Consider the following 24197-nt stretch of genomic DNA (forward strand, 5'->3'; position numbering starts at 1 on the left):
AAACGCGGGAAATCGGGACTAGCTTAGTGGTTAAAAAAGGATAAGTTGGGCTGAAGGGCATTTTTTCATGCTGTAAACCTCTAGGATCATCCCTGTCAACTTGGAAGATATATGTACATATTTGCCTCTTTAGAACTGTACCATATAGTTTATGTTTTGAACCTGGGTTCTTCCTTCAAAACGAATCAATTCACATTTTGATGCATTTACTTTCATCTGCCTTATTAAAAATGTCCGTGCTTTTGGAAGTTTGTGTAAACCGCATGAACAGTATTACCTTTACCAACACTCTCGGTTACAATTTCAAAATACTCAAAACAGTTCAAGAAACATTGTTACCTTAATAACTCGGAAGTTGGAAAGTTATTTCCAGTCTCTTCGCAATTACACTGATCATGTCTTTCAGTATCCTTAGATGCATGGCACCCAGTCCTAGCGTGGAATCAAACACGGGCAGCCTCTCCAAACCTCCTCTTCATTGAGTTAATTACCTCTGGAGTGGAATACCGAACAGTTTCACAAAGATTCACTTCCTGCTCAGTGGAACGCCCGAGACATAGTGAAAATATAATCAATTCAAAACCAAACTGTGACCCCCCTCCCCCTCCCGCCCACCCCCCCCCCCCAACCGCCCCCGCACCTCCTCCACCACCACCCTCCCCCCCCCGCCCCCGCCCCCCCACAGCATTGTCAGACCTCAATTTCTTTCTGAACAAAATACAACTGAACACACGATGCAAGAATCCCTGACGCGACAAGCAATGGACAGCCCTGACTGATTCATTGGGATAAGTTTCCAGTCTGGTTCCGTGGGTGAACATTCTTGAAAACTTTTGATTTGCAGCATTGAGAAAATTGTCGGGATGTGTTGCTGGATTTCAAACCTGATCTGGAGACATGTAAATCCCGCCATCTAAAACGCAACGTGTTTTTTTTTCCAAATAAACAACCAACATTTGGAACCAAAACTGGCAAGAAGTGAGGGCTCGTCCGGGATTTGAACCCGGGACCTCTCGCAACTCCATACAGTGCAACCCCCGAAGCGAGAATCATACCACTAGACCAACGAGCCGTGGGTGCGCTAATTTGTCAGCGAATAAACTTCTATTAACTAGCTATCCTTTCAGACTGTCATTTGAAAGGAACATTGAAGGAAAACACAGCAGATTCAGGGGGAAATGCGATCCTCGTTGTCTTAGACCCTGAATATTCAACAGGATGTTCAATGTTGGGATTGTAGCTTCTCTAAGCGGAAGAAATTCCCATCACATCAGTTCAAGGATTGTTGTGAAGAACAGATTGAGCAAAGTGTAGAAGACCAATGCGGAAAAGTGTGAGGTGATTCACGTTGGTAAGAGTAACAGGAGTACAGAATAAAGGGCTAATGGAAGTGTCGACAAGTAGAGAGATCTCGGTGTACATGTGCATAGATCCCTGAAAGTTGGCACCCAGGTTGATAAGGTTGTTAAGAAGGCGTACGGTGTGTTAGCTTTTATTGGTAGAGGGATTGAATTTCGGAGCCGTGAGGTCATGTTGCAACTGTACAAAACTCTGGCGCGGCCGCACGAGGAGTATTGCGTACAGTTCTGGTTGCCGCATTATAAGAAAGACGTGGAAGCATTGGAAAAGGTGCAGAGGAAGTTTACCAGGATGTTGCCTGGTATGGTGGGAAGGTCTTATGCGGAAAGGCTGAGGGACTTGAGGTTGTTTTCGTTAGAGAGAAGAAGGTTAAGAGGTGACCTGATTGAGGCATACAAGATGATCAGAGGATTGGATAGGGTGGACAGTGAGAGCCTTTTTCCTCGGATGGTGATGGCTAACACAAGGGGACATAGCTTTAAATTAAGGGGTGATAATTATAGGACAGATGTCAGAGGTAGGTTCTTTGCTCAGAGGGTAGTAAGGGCGTGGAATGCCCTGCCTGCAGCAGTTGTGGACTCGCCAACTTTAAGGGCGTTCAAATGGTCAGTTGGATAGGCATATGGATAATATTGGAATAGTTTAGGTTGGAGGGTCATTAGATTGGTTCCACCGGTCGGCACAACATCGAGGGCCGAAGGGCCTGTACTGCGCTGTAATGTTCTATACTCTATGGTTGTCCAGCTGGGGAAGACTGCACTCGCCTCGTTCCATTCTTACCTTTCTGGTCAGTGGCACAATATCACCCGCAATGGTCACTCTTCTCCCTCCTGTGTTGTTAGTTCCCGAATCTTTGAAGGATTTATCCTTGGCTCCCTTCTATTTCTAGTCCTCACCTCTCGGTGTCATAATCTGAAGATCAGTGTTAGTTTTCACACGTAAGCTGATAATACCCAGTTCCAGCTCACCATCAGCTCTCAGAACCAATCTCTCTTATTAAATTATTAGATTGCTTATCCAGCAGCTTGTACTCGATAAGCAGATAATTCCCCGTTAAACATCTGGAAGGCCAAAGGTCCCACCACAAATTCCATTCCCAGTCAATGACTCCATCACTCTCCCTGGTCACTGTCGAGGCCGAAACAAACTCATGTAACCTTGGCACACCATTCCACCTGGAAATGAGATTGTGACCACACATCTGTTCCTGCACCAAGGCCACCTGTTTCCAGCTGTGTAACTTCACACATTGTTGATAATACCTGATCTCAACTGCTCCTGAAACCCTCATCCATGTTTTTGTTACCTCTGGACTTGCTGATTCAAATACACTCCTCCTGCAGATTTTGTTCCCTGAAGGACATTAGTAAACTGCATGAGGTTTTATAAAAATGGACAATTAATTCAGGGTTTGTCTTGAATTAAAATTTCACCATCTGCCCTTTTGGGTTTTGAACCCAGCTTCCCAGAGTATTACCCAGGATCTCTGGATTACTTGTCCACTGCCACTGCCTCCCCCAAGCATGACCAGGACTGGGATTTGAATCCTCGCCTTTTCCATTACCCTCATGAAAATCTCGATCAAGTTCATTAACTATGGGATTACTGAGGGGCTTTCCTTAATTATTGTGCATCAGCACAGGTGGGTGTTTTTTTTTACCTCTCCGGTTATTATTTGGAGAATATTACATATTGAACAACAAAGAAGAACACAGCACAGGAAACAGGCCCTTCGGCCCAACAATTAAACTGATATGAAACTGATTGGACTCATTCTTACAGCCATTTCTGAAGAGGTGTCTTTACCCTTTGCAATTCTCCACTCATTTGGCACCACCCATATAACGAGCTGGGTTAGAAATTGCCTCCATTGCCACTGCAATTTCCACCCTTATTCCCCTCAGTATCCATCGATCCGTCTCTTCCAGTCACCAGAACGCAGCAATTAAGAACAGACATTGCACATGGCACTTTGACTCTGTTCTACCATTCAAATCGATCATGAGACATTTATTTATTTGTCTTCATTGCCAGACAGTGAAAACACAGTCACAGTAAAAAAAAACAAGAGCAGCAACAACAACATCAGGCAACACACATATAGAAATCACACTATGTTTCTGACAAGTGTTTTTCTTTAACCCTACAGTGCAGAAAGAGGCCCTTCAGCCCATCGAGTCTGCACGGACCACAATCCTATCCAGGCCCTACCCCGTGATTCCTACATTTTTTACACGCTAATTCCTCGAACCTTCGCATCTCAGGACACTAAGGGGAAATTTTAGCACAGCCAATCAACCTAACCCACACATCTTTGGTCTGTGGGAGGAAACTGGAGCATCCGAAGGAAACCCACGCAGACACGTGGAGAATGTGCAAACTTCTCTAATTGAAGCCAGGTCCCTGGAGCTGTGCAGCAGCAGTGCTGACCATTATGCTACCGTGCTGCCCCGTTAACCATCCGTGGAGGTCAGTTTGGCTGTGGCCGGTTAGCTCAGTTGGTTAGAGCGTGGTGCTAATAACGCCAAAGTCGCGGGTTCGATCCCCGTACGGGCCAGTTTGCCTTTTCCCTTAAACTGAAGTATATTGGGCGGCACGGTAGTCCATTGCCTCTGAATGTCCTGAGATTTTTTGATTAGGGGCAAATACGTAGGGATATGGGGGTAGGGCTTGGGTGGAATTGTGGTCAGTGCGGACTCGATGGGCCAAATGGCCTTTTTATGCACTGTAGGTTTTCTATGATTCTATGAAGTGTTCTAAAAGTCACTACATTTTCAGCATTCACAACAAATTCGAATGTTTGAAATATCAACAATTTTATGCGGGGAAAACAAACTGTGAGTTTTGAGACATGAACCAAATTTCTGCAGTTTATACTGACATCCACCCAAAATACATTATCTATGAATACATAATTTTCCAAGCTTGGGTTGTAAGGCCATGTATCAGAGAATAGGATAGTGTAGAAGAGGCCCTTTGGCCCATCGAATCTACAGTGATGCATGAAATGCCCTGGCCTGCCCAACTAATTCCACTTGCCAACACTCGGCCCATTGAGCAGAAAGCAGGCTCAGTGCCACAGACTGAAAGGAGGTTTTAGTTCACATGGGCAGCATGGTCGGCGGAGGCTTAGAGGGCTGAAGGGCTGCTCCTGTGCTGTAATTTTCTCTCTTCTCTGATATTTAAAGAGTACACATTGATTTACACAGCCAGAGACTGACAATTAGAGGATGAATCCCACAGGCAGTTGCAGAGACTGATAGGTAAAAGTAAACCCAGTCCCTCATATAGTGACCGAGAAGGACAGTTACAACATTAATCCCAAAATGACAGAGCATCGCAGGGAGGGAATGAACCCCGCAGTCACTCTCAGCTCCCACTAACTGGCAAATACACATTGAGTCCCCAACAGTACCACGGACAGAGTGACTCCATCAGTCACATAGAACACCAGGCAATTACTATTCAATACAATGTGATCAGAAGTGATAGAGAAGGAAAAAGGGAAGTGTGGTGAGAAAGAGATAGAGGAACAAATCTGTCTGCACATCATGGATGACAGATACAGTATTAATTCCATTCTCTCACAGACAGACGCGGAGTTGCCGACGTTGGACTGGGGTGGGCACATTAAGTAGCAGCAGGACACCAGGTTAAAGTCCAACAGATTTATTTGGTAAGATGAGCTTTTGGAGTGTCGCTCCTTAACCTGATGAGGAAGATGAAAACATAATGAAACAATAGACTAAAAGTGGCCACGAAAAATACACTGGCCAGCAGGATTAAGGAAAATCCCAGGGCTGATTGTACATACATAACGAGCAAGAGGGTAGCCAGGGAGAGGGTCGGCCCACTCAAGGACAACGAAGAGAATCTATGCATGGAGCTAGAGTAAATGGGTGAAGTATTAAATGAGAACTTTGCGTCAGTGTTGACTGAAAATGTCGTGTATGATGATGAGTCTGGGGAAGGATGTGCAGGTGGTTTGAGTCATGTTGAAATCAAAACGGAGAAGGTATTGGTGCCCTTGAGAAATATTAAGGTCGGTAAGATAGTTCTGATGGGATATACCCCAAATACTGAGAGAGACAAGGGAGGAAATTGTTGGAGCCTGAGAGAAATCATTGCATTCTGACTGGCTACAGTGGAGGTCCCAGATGATTGGAGAATCGCCTATATTATTCCTCTGTTGAAGAAGGATAACACCAAAAATCCAGGTAATTACAGGCCGGTGAGCCTTCCATCAATGGTCGGGGAATTATTGGAGAGAATTCGTCGAGACAGGGTATTTCGCACTTGGAAATGAGTGGACATATTAGTGAGAAACAACATGGTTTTGTAAAGGGGAGCTCTTGTCTCACGAACATGATCGAGTGTTTCAAGGAAGTGACGAAGATGGTTGATGAGAATAGGACAGTGAATGGTGTCTGCATGGACTCTCTTCATAGCTCAAATTCTCCATCCCAGGCAACGATCTGGTCCCTGGTAAATGGACACTGCGCCCTCTCCAGTGGAATCATATCCTTACTGTAGTGATTTGACCGGAAGTGCACACTGTCCTCCAGCGGTGGCTTCACCAAAATTTTTTTCCAACTGGAAATGAACCTTCCTGCTCTTACAATCATGCATTAATATTCCATTCCTCACGCTGCATGAATCTTCACAACTCACAGACTCAAAGGGATTTCCAATATTGAAAACAACATTGGAGGTTTCCTTTGTATTTTCAGGGATCTGGAAATCAGTGGATCATCTAAAATTAGAACTGAAAAATATGAAATCACAGCATCTATTGGCATTGTGCTAATATCAGGGTAATATTCGACGTGTTGACTACGTGGCGTCGCCACGTCAAAGGTGAGCCAAAATGCTGATGAATTGAACGAACGTCGATCTCAGGTCACGAAAAGTGTCGGTACAAATGTAAAGATTTGCATTTTTGAAAGTTTCATTTCTTGACAGTCTTTGTTTCTGTTTTCAAAGTTAGAGAACAACATAAAAGAGCGATAATCTCCCCGTCGGGGAATTGAACCCCGGACTCCCGCGTGACAGGCGGGGATACTAACCACTATACTAACGAGGATTTTCACTTTTGCCCGCCGAAACGCATTATACACTGGTTACTTACACTTCCGGAACGACAACTTAGTTCTGATGAGATCAGTTATTTTCCCCAATACGGAGAACCATTTAATGCCGCAAACAGCGGCTTTAACTAACTCATTAAGACTTTTGGATTAGCAGGAAAGAGAATGAGATGGATGCATGAAGGAAAAAACACAAATCAGGTGGAGACAGAAAGGTGCGTTTGCCGTTCATATCAAACCGCATGTTCTATTTAATTTTGGAGGAAAGTCGGTGTCTTGAAGACTGAACATGCTGGACAATCTCAGCTGGTCTCTCTCCACAGATGGTGTCAGACACACATCTGGTAGAAAGTATCCGCCTTCAGGATTTGATTGACATACATAGTTTTTTAATCTGAAGTCAGATGTTCCCCGACTCCGACACAGATGATTTTTCAAAATGTTATTCTCACGGGATGTTGCTGTCGCGGACTCGGCCAGCATTCCTTATCTAGTATTAATTTGGTGGTAAGTTCTTTCTTGAGCCACTGCAGTCCGTATGGTGTATGTACACACACTGTGCTGTTAGGGAGGGTGTTCCAGGATTGTGAGACAGCCACAGAAACGGCAATATATTTCCAAGTCAGGATGGTGTGTGTCTCTCGGAGTGGAACTTGCAGGTGGTCCTTGTTTCTCTGCATCTGCTGCCCTTGTGCTTCCAGCTGAAAGATTTCGCGGGTTTGGATGGTGCCTCGATACGGAAAAATCACCGTCAGGATTGGGATTTCAGAGAAATGTGATGCCTGAAAACAGCGTCTTAAACTTTCCGGCCATTCTGATCCACTCACTCAACGAACACCCGCCCTGCGCAGATCGATTTGAATTCCATCTCCATCCTCATTATATTTAAAACGTGTCTCTATCCATTTTTCAACCGCAGCCAGAGTTCTGGACCTGAGTCCCATCCTACAATCCCAGAGCTGGACAAATACAGACAGAATTCCAAACTCAGAGACAGTTCTGACAACGGCCGAGTTTCCCTACCCTTGTGTTCTTGATAAAAGGCAGAAAGCAAGTGTGTGCAGAGCAGAGTGGCGCAGCAGAAGCGTGCTGGGCCCATAACCCAGAAGATAATGGATTAAAGCCACCCTTTGCTATGATATTCGCATTCACATCCAAGTGGGGCACTTGGCTGCTGCCCCAGGGGTTATCCTGGTTTCTTTGGCAGTAAATGTGCACCCTCTTGTTGATTTGTGTCACCTTGGGCGACAGGTTTCTCTCAGTTGGTCGGGCATCTTATTCAGCACGGGTTTCATTCCCGTCTTAGGACGGAGATGAGGAGACATTTCTTCACCCAAAGAGCCTGTGGAGTTCATTCGCACAGGAAGTAGTTGATGCCAAAACATTGAATGTATTCAAGAAGCGGTTAGATTTAGCACTTGTGACGAATGGGGTCAAAGGATATGGGGAGAAAGCAGGATTAGACTGCTGATTGGTCGATCAGCCATGATCGTGATGAATAGCAGAGGAGGATCGAAGGGCCAAATGGCCTCCTCCCGCTCCTATCTTCTATGTTTCTATGTAATATCGAGGTTATTTATGAAGGCCGCATTCTCAGCCTTGCTCCTGGCCTGAGGTGTGAATCCTCCGTTAAATCACCGCCAGTCAGTTCTCCTCTTTGATGACACGGAAATTTATCTGGGATTGTGGGCTTGGCTTTTATTTTATAAGCAATGGACACATCACATCCCTGACACATTGCTCCGATATAAAACTGTGTAAAGAAATAAAAGCTTGGCCTGTAAACCGGGAGTATTCCTAAAATATCATTTAATTAATGGTTTGAAATTGATCATTTCGGGAATATTATCCAGAAATAAAATCAACTGCACAAAGGCTCCAGACGCTTGACGTGATTTGAACAGGAAACTTTCATAATATGGGAGTAAGTCCCGCTATCGTCGCGCCACAAGCACATGCCGTGTCGCTGCTATACAGGCCTGATTTTCCTCATTAAACTGTATCATTTCAGTTCATTCTTTTTGGGGCTGTTTCTGGAGGTGTTACTGAGTCAGGAATGTAGGAACTGGACCGTAGTTTTTTTTTGTAGGTAACAGCAGCTAGAGTTTTCCCATGAAATGTTCTGGTGTCTGGGAATCAGCGGAGAGAACTGGATTGGATTGAGGATTGGCTGACTGACAGGGAGCAGAGGGTCGGGATAGATGGGGGAAAAATGGATCCTTCTTAGGCTGGCGAACTGTAACAAGCGGGGTGCCACAGGGGCCAGTCCTCGGATCTCAACTCTTTCCAATCTATATCAATGATCTGCAAGCAGGGACAGAGTGTAACACGACAAAATTTGTGAATAATACACAATTTGTGGGAAAGCAGGCGGTGAAGAGGATGTAAAAATATTCCAGATGGATCTAGATATACTCAGAGAATTGGATAGCTTTCGGCAGATGGAGTTCAATGTGGATAAATGCGAAAGGCAAATTATTATCCTTCTGGAAAGCAGTTTCAAAATCTGTCTGGGCAGAGGGATCTGGCTGTCTCTGTCCAGAATCACAGAAAGTCAGTATGCGGGTAAAATGTATAATTTAAAAGGCAATTTGAATGTAAGCATATACTGCAAAAGAACTGGAGTAAGAAAGTAGAGAAATATTGTTTCAATTGTGTGGATGAAGTCACAACTGGAATATTGTGTCCAGTTTTGGTCCCCTTATTTGTAGAAAGATGAGGTGGTATTACATCCAGCACTTTTTCCCTTCCTTCTCTATGTGCGGTATGCCTTGTCTGCAAGAAACCATACCTTTCACTGTATACTATTTCATGTGACAAAAATAAATCAAATCAAATCAAATCCGGCTGTCAGAATGAGATTACCGGCGCGACTGGCGAGTTACAACCACAGGTCGACTTGGCGAGTGGTGAAAACTGATATCACTGCTTCTGATCTTCACCAGAACAGACAGTGAAATGGAACATTGTTCGGGAACGTTCCTGATCTTACAATGTTGTTACGAAAAGATGGTTCATAATCTGTGGGAGATATTGAAAAAATATTTTCATTTCGTGAGCTTTGGCGGTTGGCTCGTTGGTCTAGGGGTATGATTCTCGCTTAGGGTCGCGGCATTAAAATGCGAGAGATCCCGGGCGAGCCCAGGGTTTATTTTTATTTTTTTCCAAAGTAGATTCCGAAAATGATTAAAATCAGGAGCAGATTCGAGTTCCCGAGAAATCATTGCAGAGAATATATTACTGCAGAACATGGTCCATTTACCAGTAACCAGATCGTTGTCTGGGATGGAGAATTTGAGCTGTGAATAGAGACTGGATTGGATCAGACTGTTTTATTCAGAGCAGTGAAGGCTGAGAGGAGACCTGATTGAGGCATATAAGGAATGGACAGGGTGGACCGGAAGCTGCTGCTGCCTTATAGCACGGGCATTCGACCTCTGACCTTCGGGTAAGCGTTCTCCAAGGCGGCCTTCACGACACACGACAGCGCAGAGTCGCTGAGCAGAGACTGATAGCCAAGTTCCGCGCACATGTGGAAGGGTCTCAACCGGGATCTTGGGTTCATGTCGCCCTATCTGTAACCCCCCGTGACTTGTCTGGGTTTGCAAACCCTTAATTACTGTACTGTCTGGAGACAATACACATCTCTTTAACCTATGCATAATGCTCTTTCCACTCACATTTTTTGGCATCTTTAAGACTTGAATTGCAGGTTAGGTGTAAACGTTCGCATTCTAATCAGTAATCTGTAAACTGTCTGTGCTGTTATATGCTCTGTCTGAGGCCAGAACTCTCCATTCACCTGACGAAGGGGCAAACCCCAAAAGCTCATCAATGATCTGGATGATAATGTGGTAAATTGGTTCAGTAAATTTGCTGACGATATAAAGATTGGAGGAGTAGTGGACAGTGAGGAAGGTTTTCAAAGCTTACAGAGGGATTTGAGTCAGCTAGAAAAATGGGCAGAAAAATGGCAGATGGAGTTTAATGCAGACAAGTGTGAGGTGTTGCACTTTGGAAGGACAAACCAAGCTAGAACATACAAAGTTAACGGTAGGACACTGAAGAGTGCAGTAGAACAGAAGGATCTGGGAATACAGATACAGAATTCCCTAAAAGTGGCGTCACAGGTAGATAGGGTCGTAAAGAGTGCTTTTGAAAATTGGCCTTTATAAATCAAAGTATTGAGTATAAGAGTTGGAATGTTATGGTGAGGCTGTATAAGACATTGGTGAGGCCGAATTTAGAGTACTGCATGCAGTTTTGGTCACCTAATTACAAGAAGGATATTAATAAGGTTGAAAGAGTGCAGAGAAGGTTTACAAGGATGTTGCCGGGATTTGAGAAACTGAGTTACAGAGAAAGGTTGAATAGGTTAGGACTTTATTCCCTGGATCTTAGAAGAATGGGGGGAGATTTGATAGAGGCGTGCAAAATTATAATGGGTATAGATAGAGTGAATGCAAATAGACTTTTTCAACGGAGGCGAGGGGAGGAAAAAAAAGTAGAGGACATGGGTTAAGGGTGAAGGGGAAAGGTTAAAGGGAATATTGGGGTGGGCGGGGAGGGCTTCTTCACACAGAGAGCGGTGGGAGTGTGGAATGAGCTGCCGGATGAAGTGGTAAATGCGGGTTCATTTTTAACATTGAAGAAAAGCTTGGACAGGTACATGGATGAGAGGGGTGCGGAAGGATATGGTTCAGGTGCAGGTAAGTGGGACTAGGTAGAAAAATGGTTCGGCACAGCCAGGGAAGGCCAAAAGGCCTGTTTCTGTGCTGTAATGTTCTATGGGAATGGGGAATAAATGCTGCAGCTGCGGCGCAAAGAATGACATGTTGGACTTTCCATCGTTATCTGGTGAGATATTCAAAGATTGTGGTCAGGAACTCATTGGAGTCGGCTTTTTAGAGAAGGAACTGGTGGATCAATGCTTTCAGAGAAGTGAAACTGCCGCCCCGAAAGTCAAACAATCCCCACAGTGCAGAAGAAGGGCATTCGGCCCATCGAGTCTACACCAACAGCAATCCGACCCAGGCCGCATCCCCACACACTGAGTTTACCCCCAATAAAGGGGCAGTGAAGACGTATTTCCGACGAGGATGGGATGCAAACCCAAATGTGTAGAACGCAATGAAGTAGCAATCCATCGCCTTCACCACTGGGCCACCTCGTCATACAAAAATGCCCTTTCTAATCACCTCTTGAACAAAGAACACATTTCTCCTGTAGGATAATGTTGTGTTTCTACTTTCTCGTTAATTTTGCTTCGTTGTTACCCTTCCAATCTATTTAAATCCCGAGAAAATAAAGAGGGAGACAATTCCCTGTTTGGTTTTTGAATTCACCAAACACAACACAGATATAAAAGGCCCGTAAGGTCTGTGAGCTTGTGGTGCAACGGTAGCGCGTCTGACTCCAGATCAGACGGTTGTGTGTTCAAATCACGTCAGATTCAAGGAACAATTATTCATCCGTCCTCGGATTTTGGATCTGGATAAAGTTTATTGTTCCTGAAATGACGAATTTCAAAACGATGAGAGATACAGTACTTTATGTATTTGCTCAATCTGCGCCTGTACCTCGGGCAATAAAAAGACAATATAATGAAAGAAATGTATCTCAGCTGTAAAGCACTTTGAAACTTCCAGCCGTTTGGGAAAAAAAAACACATTTCGAGACAAGATAAAAGCAAAATACTGCCAATGCTGGAATCTGAAACAACAAATGAAAATGCTGGAAAAACTCAGCAGGCCTGACATCATCTGTGGAGAGGGACCAGCTGAGATTGTCCAGAATGTTCAGACTTCAAGACACCCCGTCTTTCCTCCAAAATTAAAAAGAACATGCGGTTTGATATGAACGGCAAACGCACCTTTCTGTCTCCACCTGATTTGTGTTTTTTTACTTCATGCATCCATCTCATTCTCTTTCCTGCTAATCCAAAAATCTTAATTAATTCGTTGAAGCCGCTGTTTGCTGCATTAAATGGTTCTCCGTATTGGGGAAAATAACTGATCTTGTCAGAACTGAGTTGTCGTTCCGGAAGTGTAAATGGCAAGTGTACAATGCGTTTCGCCAATAACAGGGTCAGTTCCTCGTTAATATAGTGGTTAGTATCCCCGCCTGTCACGCGGGAGACTGGGGTTCAATTCCCCGACGGGGAGTTCACCGCAATTTTATTATGTAAAATTGTATTTGTGTTGTTCTCTAATTTTGAAAACGGCAAAAATAAAAGACTGTCAAGAATTGAAACTTTCGAAAATGGAAATCTTTACATTTGTACCAACACTTTTCGTGACCCGAGATCAACGTTCGTTCAATTCATCAGCATTTTGGCTCACCTTTGATGTGGCGACGCCACGTCGTCAACACGTTGAATATTACCCTGACATTAGCACAATGTCAATAAATGCTGTGATTTCATATTTTTCAGTTCTATTTTTGGATGATCCACTGATTCCAAATCCCTGAAAATACAAAGGAAACCTCCAATGTTTTCCAATATTGGAAATCCCTTTGAGTCTGTGAGTTGTGAAGATTCATGCAGCGTGAGGAATGGAATATTAATGCATGATTGTAAGAGCAGGAAGGTTCACTTCGAGCTGGACAACATTTTGGTGAGGCCACCGCTGGAGGACAGTGTGCAGTTCCGGTCAAATCACTACAGTAAGGATTTGATTGCACTGGGGAGGGTGCAGTGTCCATTTACCAGGGACCAGATCGTAGACTGGGATGGAGAATTTGAGCTATGAAGAGAGATTGGATTGGATCAGATTATTTTACTTAGAGCAGTGAAGGCTGAGAGGAGACCTGATTGAGGTGTATAAGAAACGGACAGGGTGGATAGGAAGCTGCTGCTGACTCACAGCACCAGGGACCCGGGTTTGATTCCCGGTTTGACTCAGTGTCTGTGTGGAGTCTCCATGTTTCCCCGTGTTTGCGTAGATTTTCTCTGGGTGAGCAAAGATCAAAGAAAATTACAGCACAGAAACAGGCCCTTCGGCCTTCCAAGCCTGCATCGATCATGCTACCCGACTTATCTAAACCCTCCTTCCATTCCGGGGACCAGATCCCTCTATTTCCATCTTATTCATGAATTTGTCAATACACCTCTGAGAAGTCACTACCGTATCCATTTCCACTACATCCGTGGCAAAGAGTTCCAGGCACCCACCACTCCTTCCCTCATACATCTCTTTTAAACTTTGTCCCTCACACCTTAAACCTTTGCCTCCTAGAGACTGATTCTTTCACCCAGGGGGAAAAAAAAGCTTCTGACTATCCACTGTGTCCATGCCTCTCGTAATCTTGTGGACTTCTCGCAAGTCGCCCCTCAAACTCTTTCGTTCTCGTGAGGACAAACCAAGTTTCTCGAAACTCTCCTCATAGCTAATGCCATCCTTAGCAGGCAACATCCTAGTAAATCTTTTCTGCACCCTCTCCAAAGCCTCCACATTCTTCTGGTAGTTTGGCGGTCGGAACTGAACACTAAATTCCAAGTGCAGCCTCAGTAAGGTTCTATAAAGCAGCAACATGACTTGCCAATTTTTAAACTCAATGTCTCAGCCGATGAATGCAAGAATGCTATGTGCCTCCTTGACTACCTTCTCCACCAGCATTGCCAATTTCAAAGACCTGTGGACCTGTCCACTCAGATCCCTTTGGCTATCAATACTCTTATGGGTTCTGTCATTTACTGTATATTCCCTATCTGTATTAGACCTTCCAAAATGAATTAACCCACATTTGTCCGGATTAAATTCCATCGGCCATCTCTCTGCCCAAGTCTCCAACTGATCTATATTCTGCTGTATCCTCTGATGGCCCTCATTACTACCCACAAATCCACCATCGTTTGTGTTGTCTGCAAACTTACTAATCAAATCAGTTACATTTTCCGCCAAATAATTTATATGTTACAAACAGCAAAGGTCCCAGCACTGATCCCTGAGGAACCACTTGCCACAGCCCTCTATTCAGAAACAAATCCTTCCAGTGTGATCCTCTGCCTTCTTTGACTGGGTAAGAAGTCTCACAACACCAGGTAAGAGTCCAATCAATTTATTTGATCGTAAACTCACATGCTTCCGGGGTTTGCCCCTTTGTCGGGTGATGACGCAAGGATATTTTGGCCTTGGAGGGAGTGCAGAGGAGGTTTACTCGGCTGATGCCGGAGTTGAGGGGGTTGAGCTATGAGGAGAGGCTGAATAAACTAGGCTTGTACTCGTTAGAGTTTAGAAGAATGAGGAGAGATCTCATTGAGACATATAAGATGATGAATGGGATGGATAGGATAGAGGTGGAGAGGCTCTTCCCGCTCAGAAAGGACAGTAAGACTAAAGGCCACAGCCTCAAGATAAAGTGGGGCGGTTTAGAACGGAGTTGAAGAGGAACTTCTTCACTCAAAGGGTGGTGAATCTCTGGAATTCTCTGCCCGTTGAAGTGGTGGAGGCTGCCTCGCTAGATATATTTAAGACGCGGGTGGATAGGTTTTTGATAGGCAAGGGGATTAAGGGTTATGTGGAGAGGGCGGGAATGTGGAACTGAGACACGACAGGTCAGCCATGATCTTATTGAATGGCGGGGCAGGCTCAAGGGGCTAGGTGGCCTACTCCTGCTCCGATTTCGTATGTTCTTATGTTCTTATGAATGGGCAAACCCAGAAAGCTTGTGGGTTTACGATCAAATAAACCGATTGGACATTAACCTGGTGTTTTGAGACTTCTTACTGTGTTTACCCCAAACCAACGCCGGCATCTCTACATCATGACTTCATCAAAACAGACAGTGAAATGGAACATTGTTCAATAAATCTCTCAGTGGTCAAAAAAAATTGCCTAACTTTGGGACACTTTGAAAAGTTCAGGGGATAGGTTGTCGTGGGTGGCTCGTTGGTCTAGGGGTATGATTCTCGCTTTGGGCACAGTATTAGAATGCGAGAGGTCCCGGGTTCAAATCCCGGACGAGCCCTGAAATTTTTTTTCTAAAGATAATTCTTTGCAATGAAGGTGGCGACAACGAATGAAAGACGAAGCAGTGTTTACCTCCCGGGAACTCATTGCAGAGAAAATATCTCTGCAGAACTCGGAAAGCAACCATACAGTCTGACAGGACTGGGAATCCCAGTCAGATTTTAATTTTTCCATGTTTTCCTTTAATTCCGGTGTCCCCAAAGATTAGCGCGGGCCTCTGGATTACCAGCCCAGTGACATCACCTTTCATCCCTGTAATCAGAAACACTTCACTCAGCTCGTTATTAAACCTCTTCCTCCACAGAATTTTATTAAACTATTTGCTACAAAGCCTGTTGCTCCATTCGGGGGCATCAATAATTTATTAAGATCACGCAAAAAAGATAGATTTCTTCGGAGGAGGCTAAAATAATGAGGTGAGAAAATGTAATGGCCAAAACAACAAGGAAATACATTCTGAGAAAGCGCCCTGCAATGTTTGCAAGAAAATGCAGAGCTTTCAGCTGAAGAAGGAAATCTCAGTTTGCCGGAAGTTTTACCAGATTTCTGCGTAAAACGACCGCGACAGGACTCGAACCTGTAATCTTCTGATACCATCATCACCAGAATTACCGAAGTCAGACGCCTTATCCATTAGGCCACGCGGTCAACAGATGCAAGTCATCCCCAAATGTTAGCGCCATGTGAATAACTGCCGTGATCATATTTATTTTCAGTTTTGTTTTTAGTTACTTCTCTGATTCCCAGATGCCAAAAAAATTAAGTGGAATCCCCAGAGTTTGTCAACAGCAGAAATCTAACGTCCACTTCTAACATTCTTTTGGTGCCTGTCTGTGTGGAGATTGCACGATCTCCCCGTGTCTGCGTGGGTTTCCTTCGGATGCTCCGGTTTCCTCCCATCTCCAACGACGAGCAAATTAGGTGGATTGGCCAGGCTAAATTGACCCTTATTGTTAGGCGGATAAGCAGAGTAATTACGTGGGGTGACAGGGAGGGATTCACCGTCGGAGAGACGGTGCAGAATATCTGGGCCGAATGGCCTCCTTCCGCACTGTCGGGATGCTTTGCCTCCTGTACTTCCTGTCTTCAATCTTCAATGCCTGTCCCCGAATCCTTCTGCTAGCAGCTAATGCAGGAACTTCCCCCTGTGAACCTTAGTTCAATATGTTCTCCTCTTTTACACCTCTCTTCCAGCGCCACTCAATCCCTTTTGCTGCACAGAGAGAAACTCCGAGTTATCCAGCCATACCTTGGAGCTAAAATCCCTCACCGCTGGATCCAAAACAGTAAATCCCCTTTCCCCCTTCATAAGGACTCTCACACACTTTGTAAAATCTGGTTACCGGGTCTGGGGGCAATCCTAAAACAGCTACAGTTAATCAGAGCTTCATAAAGATTGAGCAGAACTTCCCAGTTTTTATACTCAGTATCTCCAGTTATGAAGCCAAACATCCAATCCGCCTGCCTGACAACTCTCTTAAAATCGTCTCTCTCCTTCAAAGATCTATCTGACCCTCAGGTCCCCCTGAGCCTGCACACTGCTCAGAACTGGACCATTCAGTTTCTATTGCCTTTCCCCATCTCTTCTGTCAAAATGCAGCACTGTTCCTGAGTGTGGGATTATTAATTTGTCTCTGCTCCAGAATCAGTGAGAGTTGAGACTGCAGCTTCTGTTTCTCCACTGTTAGGCTGACAGCACCGTGGTTGTTCCCTCACCTCAGGGACTGCAGCAGTTTAAGAAAGCAGCAAACCACCACCTACTTAAGGCCGGTTAGGGATTGGCAATGAACGTTGGCCTAGTCAGTGGTACCCACCTCTCGAAATGAATAAAACAAATAAAAACTCGCAACTCCAACCGGAGACGGAGAGACACAGAACAAATCTCACTCACATGCATGTGTTGGATACAATATGAATCACTCAGTCACATTCCCGAACAGAGGGTAAAAGGCAGTCGAAATTGGGCGATCGTTATCCACTTGCAGTCTAACCAGAGTTTTATACAAGAACAGAGAAGATCTTAACACAACAGACAACATTTTAACCCAACATGGAACATCATGAGATCAGATAATTAACATTAGCAAAACGGAAAACATCTTCACGGAGAATATTTTGACACAACAGAGCAGTGCAGAGGAGGTTCACTAGGCTGAGACCTGAGATGAGGAGGTTAGCCTATGAAGAGAGACTGGATAGACTGGGTCTGTACTCGTCGGAGTTTAGAAGGATGACGGGGGGATCTTATAGAGACATATAAGATAATGAAGGTGATAGATAGGATAGAGATAGAGAGATTCTTCCCGCTCAGAAAGGATAGCAAGACTAGAGGGCCCAGCCTCAAGCTAAGGGGTGGGGGGCAGTTTAGATCAGATTTGAGGAGGAACTTCTTCACTCAAAGGGTAGTGAATCTCTGGAATTCACTGCCCACTGAAGTGGCGGAGGCTACCTCGCCATCTTTGAGCAATAGTTCAAAGCAGGACAGATGTACAGCAGGAAATATGCTTACAAGAATATATTTGCAACAGGAAACTAATTTAACATGTGAGTGATCAATTCCGGGTCCTGCCGGTTTCCCGGAACCTTTGTCTGTCGTCACTCATTTACAAACAGTCTCTTTTGCTGCTTTTGTGCGTGTCTTTTCCGTCCATTGCATTCTTGGTGTTCTGCAGTGGAATTGTGTGGCCAGACTGAAGCTCCCTCACACTCGTGCTGGAGTTAAACAACAATGTGGAAGTGAATATCTGAATGGCTACATTGATAGGCAGCAGGGGGAGCTGGATTTACCAGAGCAAAGTGACGCAGTGGAAGTGTGCTGGACTGATCATTCAGAGGTTGATGCATCGAAACCATTCTCTGCTATTTTCTGTTAACGATGATAACAAAACCACTTAACAACAATTCTGCAACAGTTCCGTGGAATATGCAAGTATTTGCATTGGCTCCGCTTTTCTGTTTTCACCCTCAAACTGCAGTCAATCACATTGATCTACACACAAGCTGTAGATACTGTGAACATGCACCAGGATATATTAGTGACCGAGGTCATGGTGTGCAGGGCACAATTTCAGAATTTGTGGATGATGTGAAAGTTGGGAGCATTGTGAACTCTGAGGAGGATAGTGTAAAACTGTAAAAAGGACACAGACAAGTTAACGGAATGAGTGGACAAGTTACAGATGAAATTCAAAGCTGAGAATTGTGAAGTGATTCATTCTGGTAGGAAGATTATAGAGAGACAATGAAAAGTAAAAGGGCCGGGTTCAATTCTGGCCTTCAGTGACTGTGTGTATTTTCCACATTTTCTCTGTGCCCACTTGGCTTTCCTCCGGGTGCTCTGGTTGCCCCCACACTCCATTGATAGGGGAAATGGACTTACCATGCTAAATTTCCCCGAATGTCTCCCAGTATGTTTAGATGAGGCGGATTAACAGGGTAAATATGTGAGGTTGAGTGGATAGGTCAGAGAATCAGTGCACACGCAATGGGCCGAATGGCCACATTCTGCACTGTTGGGGTTCAATGATAGAGGTTTTCATATTCCAGTCAAGAGTTCATCAAGAACCAGGGGAAAATATCCAAGATAAGTATCAAAACTGCAGCGATTCAGTGCCTAATGTACATATCTTTGGAAACTAAAGCATCATTTAACATGGCCAATCCACCTCACCTGTACATCTTTCAACCAGGGAGCAAACCAGACAACCCAGAGGAAACCCACGGGGGAGAATGTGCAAAATCAGCAAAGGTCAGAACCAAAGTCAGGTCTCGGGTCTGTGAGGCGGGGGAGTGGGATTAGATAGAATGTTGTTTCAATAACACCAAATGAGTTGTTACTGCGTTGTAAAGTTTCTGTGGTTTGGGAATCTATAATATAATCCCATTGAATGGAGCAGCAGGCTTGAGGGACCATGTGATCCACTTCTGATCCGATTTATTGTGCTGCTGTGTCCAGGAAGCTGCTAATTGATTTCTCATCATTAAATTAGAATTTACTCCAAATATATAAATGCAGCAACCCTGTGCTCAGTGACAAACACTGACTTGTGGTTAAGCAATGTCTCAGTTTTAATATTCTTATCCGTGTTTCCAAATCCCTCCATGTCCTCAGCTCTTCCTGCCTTTCGTCATCTCCAACCCAACAATCCTCTGAGATATCTGAACTCCACTGATTCTGCCCTCGTGATAAGAAGTCTCACAACACCAGGTTAAAGTCCAACAGATATATTTGTTAGCAAAACCAGTAGCTTTCGGAGCGCTGCTCCTTTATCGCCTTACCTGATGTTTTTCTGAGAACTGAGACTGCAGCTTCTGTTTCTCCAAGAGAATCTCTCTGGATAAAGCCGGAATTTACAAGGATTTCTGTCACTGAGGCATTGTCTGGCGGTCTGTGTTTCACTGCTCCAACTCACTCTATCCCTCCATCCCCTCTCATCCACTCTATATGAAGGTGGGATCTTGTTGTTTAGTGACTGAGTGCACACAATCTGTATCTACATCTGATCAAATAGAATTCAGCTTGTGAACAATATCACCATTTGAACCAGCCCTGGGTTAACCCAGGCACAGCTCTGATTGGCTGCAGCCCCCTGAATCTGGGGAGCAGACACTGTGAGCATCGCCGGCCTCAGAGGCTTTCACAGTTACTGAGCTGGGAAACTCCAACTAATCCCCGAGAATCCACAGCACAGAGCGAGAGGAGAGGAAAACCTGTCCTGGGAGCTGTCAATCTGAGACACAGTTTGACCTGTCAATGTGCAGATGTGAAGCTGCTCCTTCCATTCCTAATCTGCTATAACCAGGAGTTCCTAACGCCCAATAATGACCAGCTTGCAGCAATGTGTTTGAATGAACACGATGTCATATCATCCAAGCAGCATTTTGAAATGATCATTCAGTGTATTCTGATGAAATTTATTTCTTATGTTCTGTGTGTCATTCCATAAGAATCTTCCTCTGAAATGAGACCTTGTTTTGTCCTTGTGCTCCTGATGCTGTTGTTTTTCAGTCTGCTCACATTCTGATTTCCCTCATGGAACCAGAGAAAGGGAACAGCACTGAATCATTCGGCTTATCTTGTCCATGTCAGCCCGAGGGCACCCAGGTGTCCTCTTCAAGCTCACCTTCCTGCACTCGGCCCGGAGCCATGGAGCTGAAAGCATGATGGTGATCCACATACTTGGCACTAAAATACCGGTAAAGATCCGGCTCTGTGGCGGCCGGAAGCAAACACTTCCAATGATAATCGCTGCGAGCAGGACACGAACCTGAGCAGGGAAACCCCAGCGGATTTTTAACCCAACGCCTTAACCACTCGGCCATCACAACTCTGCAATTTACCCAGCTAATATAACCACCTCAGTAGCGTTCATACTAACTGCATCAGGCACCGTTATTGTACAAAGCACAGTGTGTGAGCTGAAATTTGTTCCTCTACTTTCGTATCTTTGTCTCTGACGGACAACTCACTGACTAGGTCAGAGACTTGTTTTTGTATCTCGGTAATTTTTCATTACAAACAAATTAGGCCCGAATAAAAAGAAAAAGAAAAAGAGAAATCTCTATTGTATTTCATTATCGTCAAATGTTGTATTCGCTCCCTATTTTTGTCCACTCGGTTGAAAACACAGGAGGAAGTGGATAAAATCATAAGTAAGCAATCAATGCGATGGCCGGGAATCGAACGCGGGTCAACTGCTTGGGAAGCAGCTATACTCACCACTATACCACCATCGCTCACGTTGGCCCATTACGGTTATTTTAATCAGTTATAATTACGGAACTACCTGCGTTGCTGATTTCATCAGACACGAAGTGTGTCCATCAGACAGTTTGGAAACTGAACTTGGCTTGTCTCGTTTCCCTGGACTGTTTGAAGCCACCTTAGAAAGACGGAGATTGAGGGTGGGTCTAATAGAGGTGTATAAGATTCTGAAAGGTATAGATGGAGTAAACAGTGGCAGGCTTTTTCCTAGATTGGAGACAAATATCACCAGGGGGCACGGGCTTAGCGTGAGGGGGGAGAAGTATAATTTGGATGATAGAGGGAGGTTTTTCACACAGAGGGTTGTGAGGGTATGGAATGCACTGCCAAGTCAGGTGGTGGAGACAGGCACGCTGGAGTTGTTTAAGGTGTACTTAGACAGACACATGAGCGAAATAGGGATGAGGGATATAGGAGGCTGTTTTAAATAAGGATCAGAGCCTCGTGACGTTCCTGGAAATCAACTGTTACATGTGTTGATGTTTTTCTCTTTTACTGCATAAGTGTGTCGGTCCACCTTGTTGTCTAACGAGGGGCATACACGTGGTGGGTCGTGCGTGGGCTGCTCTTGGATGTTTCGAGAATAGCCTAGTACTCCGCGTCGTTTGTGTACGCTTAAACTGGACCAGACGCTGCGCAACACTGCAGCTCAGTGACTATCACTGTTTGCTGTTCAGATACATGGATTTGGGCCCGTATCTGTGGGAGTTTGCGCATTCTCCCCGTGCTTGCGTGGGTTTTCTCCCGGTGCTCCGGTTTCCTCCCACATCCCAAAGATTTGCTATTAGGCTGATTGGTGTAACAAATTGTCCCGAAAGCATTCTCCCCTCAGTCTGGTTTCCAATGGAGGTGCCATAAGCAGAGACATTGGTCAAGGGTGGAAGAGGAAAAACACAATGTTAAAATGGCGACGCGGGCTCGATGGGCCGAAGGGCCTGTTTCCTGTGCCGTGTTGTTCTTTGTTCTTTGTTTTTTTAACTATTGTTTCTGACTGAGAATTCATTCACTAGTTTTGAGGCCCTTTTTTTCATTTTGACAAATTTTCCACTGGCAACAATTTTAAACTAGATTTTCCATTAGACACAGATGAATGATGAAAATATTTATGTGAATTTTAATTATGCAGTCTCCCTCCCCGCCCCCTCCCCTCTTCCCCCTCTCCCCCACCCCCCGCCAGTTCTCAGCCAGACACTGACTGATGAAGAGTTTATTTTACTTTTTACAGAAAATAAATCCCTGGCCCATGATCTGCTTTTCTCCTGTTCTCAGGCACATTCACTTTCAACAAGGCCGCAATAACTGGTTTGGAGAGTCAGAGTCAGACTGCAGTCACCTCGTTTCTCTCTCCATCCCTTTATCTCAGAGTCACCTTACACCATATCCTGCAGCCTGATTTGGCCAAGTTGAGCGAATGGCTCAATGATTGGCAGATGCAGTATATTTTGAATAAATGTGAAGTGATCCAATTTGTTCGCAAACACGGGAAGACAGATTATGTTCTGAATGGTCATAAATTAGGAGAAGAGAATGTGCAACCAGAACAGAGTGTCCTCATGCACCAGTCACTGAAGGGAAACATGCCGCTGTAGCAGGCAGTAAAAAATGCAAATGGCATGGTGGCCTTCATAGCGAGAGGCTTCGAGTACAGGAGCAGGGATGTCTTGATGCAATTATGCAGGGTCTTGGTGAGGCCACAGCTGCAGTTTTGTCTTCTTATCTGAGGAAGGATGTTCTTGTTTGAGAGCGAAAGCAGCGGTTTACCAGACTGATCCTTGTGATGGCAGGACTGAGGTATGAGGAGAGATTGAGTTGGTTACTTTTATATTCGCTGGAGTTCAGGAGAATGAGGTCCTCCTTAGAAAGCTAGAAAATTCTAACAGGATTAGGCCGGGTAGATGAAAGAAGGATGTTTGGGAGTGTCCAGATCCAGGGTCACAGTCTGAGGTTACAGGATAGACAGTTTGGGACAGACATGAGGAGAAGTTTCTTCACTCAGAGAGTGGGCAGGATGTGAAATTCCCGGCCACAGAAAGTAGTTGAGGCCAAAACATTGAATGTTTTGAAGAAGGAGTTAGAAATAGCACTTGAGACAAAGTGAATCAAAGGATATGGAGGTAAAAGGTGGGACCAGGATATTGAGTTGGAGGATCAGCCACGATCAGAATGAATGGCGGAGCAGGCTGGAAGGATCACTGCTCCTATGTTCTGTTTCTGTGTTTCTTTCACTGTATCTGTTAATTTGCAGCGAGTGAATATGGGTTCACTGTGCAGCTGTCAGACGTCGAATTGAAAGACTGATCCTCACTCACTCACACTCACACTCTCTATTGTGAACGATCTGGGAACAGACACTGTGAGAATCTCCGGCCATGATGTGGGTATGCCGGCGTTGGACTGGCGTAAACACAGTAAAAGCCCCTTCGTCAGGTGAAAGACACCTGACGAAGGGGCTAACCCCGAAAGCTTGTGAGTATATTATCAAATAAATAGGTTGGACTAAAACCTGGTGTTGTCAGACTTTTTACAGAATCTCCAGCCTCAGAGGCTTTAACAGTTACTGAGCTGGGAAACTCCAACTAATCCCCGAGATTCCAGAGCACAGAGCGAGAGGAGAGGAAAACCTCTCTTGGGAGCTGTCAATCTGAGACACAGTTTGACCTGACAATGTGCAGATGTGAACCTGTTCCTTTCATTCCCAATCCGTTATTGCCAGGAACACCTAACGCCCAGTAATGACCAGCTTGTAGCAATGTGTTTGAATGAACACGATGACATCTCATCTAAGCAGCATTTTGAAATTCTCATTCATTCAATGTATTCTGATGAAATATATTTCTTATGCTCTGTGTGTCATCACATAAGAATCTTCCTCTGACATCAGACCTTGTTTTGTCCTTGTGATCCCGATGCTGATTTTTTCCTTCTGCTCACGTTATGATTTTGCTGATGGAACCATCGAAAGAACCAAAGTGACAGCACCGAAGGAAGCCATTCGGCCCATCTTGTCCATACCAA

General features: G+C 44.7%; 7 non-coding genes across 7 annotated transcripts; 3 read left to right on the forward strand and 4 right to left on the reverse strand.

The window, feature by feature from the left end:
• Positions 1–982: 982 nt before the first annotated feature.
• Positions 983–1072, reverse strand: trnap-cgg (transfer RNA proline (anticodon CGG)). The gene is given in 2 exon segments: positions 983–1018; positions 1037–1072. It is a non-coding gene; the product is annotated as a tRNA-Pro (tRNA).
• A 2770-nt stretch (positions 1073–3842) lies between these two features.
• trnai-aau (transfer RNA isoleucine (anticodon AAU)) lies at positions 3843–3916 on the forward strand. The gene has a single exon. It is a non-coding gene; the product is annotated as a tRNA-Ile (tRNA).
• Positions 3917–6370: 2454 nt separating this feature from the next.
• trnad-guc (transfer RNA aspartic acid (anticodon GUC)) lies at positions 6371–6442 on the reverse strand. Its single transcript has one exon. It is a non-coding gene; the product is annotated as a tRNA-Asp (tRNA).
• Positions 6443–12538: 6096 nt separating this feature from the next.
• trnad-guc (transfer RNA aspartic acid (anticodon GUC)) lies at positions 12539–12610 on the forward strand. The gene has a single exon. It is a non-coding gene; the product is annotated as a tRNA-Asp (tRNA).
• A 2721-nt stretch (positions 12611–15331) lies between these two features.
• On the forward strand, positions 15332–15416 carry trnap-ugg (transfer RNA proline (anticodon UGG)). The gene is given in 2 exon segments: positions 15332–15367; positions 15381–15416. It is a non-coding gene; the product is annotated as a tRNA-Pro (tRNA).
• Positions 15417–15974: 558 nt separating this feature from the next.
• On the reverse strand, positions 15975–16066 carry trnar-ucg (transfer RNA arginine (anticodon UCG)). The gene is given in 2 exon segments: positions 15975–16010; positions 16030–16066. It is a non-coding gene; the product is annotated as a tRNA-Arg (tRNA).
• A 5016-nt stretch (positions 16067–21082) lies between these two features.
• On the reverse strand, positions 21083–21154 carry trnag-ccc (transfer RNA glycine (anticodon CCC)). The gene has a single exon. It is a non-coding gene; the product is annotated as a tRNA-Gly (tRNA).
• Between the last annotated feature and the right edge of the window lie 3043 nt (positions 21155–24197).

This window comes from Carcharhinus amblyrhynchos, unplaced genomic scaffold, assembly GCF_965287045.1.
Source record: "Carcharhinus amblyrhynchos unplaced genomic scaffold, sCarAmb.v2.hapA scaffold_42, whole genome shotgun sequence".
Classification (NCBI taxonomy): Eukaryota; Metazoa; Chordata; class Chondrichthyes; order Carcharhiniformes; family Carcharhinidae; genus Carcharhinus; species Carcharhinus amblyrhynchos.